Source organism: Ochotona curzoniae, unplaced genomic scaffold (assembly GCF_017591425.1).
Source record: "Ochotona curzoniae isolate NIBS_2020 unplaced genomic scaffold, NIBS_Ocur_1.0 contig_4838, whole genome shotgun sequence".
NCBI classification, from domain to species: domain Eukaryota; kingdom Metazoa; phylum Chordata; class Mammalia; order Lagomorpha; family Ochotonidae; genus Ochotona; species Ochotona curzoniae.
Window position 1 is genome coordinate 567,768 of NW_024466399.1, and position 2,388 is coordinate 570,155.

The following is a 2,388-nucleotide window of genomic DNA, read 5'->3' on the forward strand; positions in this document are numbered from 1 at the left end:
CTCGCTCATGGCAGTGTGTGTGGTGGGCCGATCTTGCCCGGATGCTCCCAGACCTGGCTCACACATACAATAGTGGCTGCTGCAGCCCAGCCTGGTCTATCCTGCTCCTTGCCTTGGCTCTCATGTTCACCCACGGGAGCTGTGCTGTGCAGGAGAGTCCCCAAGTTCCCTTACCAGGCTCATTCCTAGCCCCCAATTTTGCATGTTTCGGTGGGTGTTATGCCCAGACTGACATGGCCAACCCTGAGTCCTGGCACACACTGGTGGGTGCTGTGGCCTAGTCTAAATGGCCTGCACCCATTTCAGCTTTTTTTTTTTTTTTTTTTTTTGGCAAGGAACTAAAACATGTATATATATATCAACCCAAATGATCTAAGCTTACAATTACCAAGTTTTATCTTCTTGGTACCCACATGTTAAAACAACTCCCAAACAAACAAAAAACCAGGATACTATACAAGTTCCGTGACAAGGTCCACCAGGAAAGAATGTTTCGTTGAAAAGACAGTTACAAGGATTTTGGATTGAAAGTCATCAGAGTCCCATTTTTGTAAACATATTTGGACAGAAGCCATAGGAACAGTTCCTCAATGACCCGTGAACCGACTTCTGAGGGCTCTACAGCCACTTCCGCCTGGGCGAGTCCAATGGTGTGGCCACGGAGTCTGTAGCTGTCTAGCCTTCCTAATGCCACGGTGCCAGGCTGCACCCCAGCTGGCACCTGACAGAGGGTTCATGCCCATGGGTGCCATCTTCTCCAGGTCATGCTTGGCAAACACACTTTTCAGCTTTGCTCCTCCGAGTGGCAACCCCGGAAGGCCTTCTCCAGAGTGAGGGTCTGGTGCCAGGTTCTGTGCCTGCACAAGTTGACTCAGTCATCTTGTCCAAAGTGTCTGCCACCTCTGCCAAGTCTTCACAAAAGCTCTGGATTCCAAATATCTTAGTGTTTTCCACGCATCTCTGGGTCTGCCTCCTTACAGTTTCTCAATCAGCTACCACTCTCCAATACCTTACTGTTCAATTCTGGCCTGCCTTCCCCAGTTTCACAGCTGTTAGCCTTAAGGTTTGTTCAATGAGAAAAAGGCCCAAGCGCATCAGGAGTGTCCTCTGTGTTGCAGTCCTCACTAGCAGGTCCCTGGGTGGCAGCGTTGAAGGAGTCCAACCATCCCATGGTGCCCCATGAGGGCTGTACCCACCCCTGAGTTGCCCACAGCAACTGCTCGGCCATGCTCACGATCCAGGTGGACCAGATGGTGCACATGCACTTCCTCATCTGACTCTTACAATAGATGCTACAGCCCAGCCCATCCTCGGACCCAGCTCTCACGTGATCCAGCAGGTGCCGTGGCCTAGTCCAGCATGTCTAACACCCATTCTGGCTCTTGGAGTGGCAGCAGGTACTGCAGCCTAACCCAGTCTGGCCCATCCACAGACCCTGCTGGCATGCACGTCAGTGGGTGCTACGGCCTTGCCCAGCTTGGTGTGCCCTCAGTCCTGGCTCTCACACATATCATTAGGAGGTGTAGCACAGCAGGGGGATCCCCAGAGTTCCCCTACCAGGTCTTGGGTCTTGCATGTGCTGGTGGGTCCACCTGCTGTCACTGGCAGGTGTTGCAGCCTAGCCCAACTGGGCATGGCATACACTCTGTCCCAGCTCTTGTATGTACCAGCAGGTGCTATGACCTGGCCCACCTGGCCCATCCCCAGGCCCAGCACATACGTGCTGCATCCTTGCCTTCCCCCAGCCCTGACTCTTTGTGCCTCAATGGGAGCTGCAGCCAAGCAGTGAAGTTCCCCAGGTTCTCTTCCCAGGCCTGGTCCCAGCCCTAGTTCCCACAAATGCTGGCAGGTATAACAGCCCTGCCTGTCATGGTCTGCCTTTAGACCTGGCCTTTGCATGTGCAAAAGGGTGCTGCGGCCTGGCCTCACCCCGCCTCCTTCCAACCCCAGCTCCTGCATGTGTCAGGTAGGTTTTGGCAGGTGAGATATGTGGCCCAGCTTGCCTCAAGCCATGTGCAAAAACAGGAGGGTGCTGCAGGTCCACAGAGACAGGCCTAAAATTCCCTTATAGAAGCTGCCCCCAGATCCGGTTTTTGCGCATTCTGATATGAGCTTCAGCCCAGCGTGACATGTCCCACCCCAGCACTTGTGAACGCCAACGGGCAGTGAGTCTCCCATGTGGGTGAGTGCCTTGGCCTGACCCAGACATGCCTTCTGGTTTTCTGCCTCTAAATCACTCTGTCTCAGCTCCCTTGCCTTCCAGCAGCAAGTACAGTAACCTGGTCCATGGAAGACCCCAGAAGTAGCCCCTTCCCTATCAAACCTGCCCTCGAACACCCACTCTAATTTAGACCCCCAACCCACTTCGCCAAGCATTCTGCATGTTCC

At 53.9% G+C, this 2,388-nt stretch overlaps 1 pseudogene; it reads right to left on the reverse strand.

The window, feature by feature from the left end:
• Positions 1-508: 508 nt before the first annotated feature.
• Positions 509-1,228, reverse strand: LOC121161738 (annotated as a pseudogene).
• Between the last annotated feature and the right edge of the window lie 1,160 nt (positions 1,229-2,388).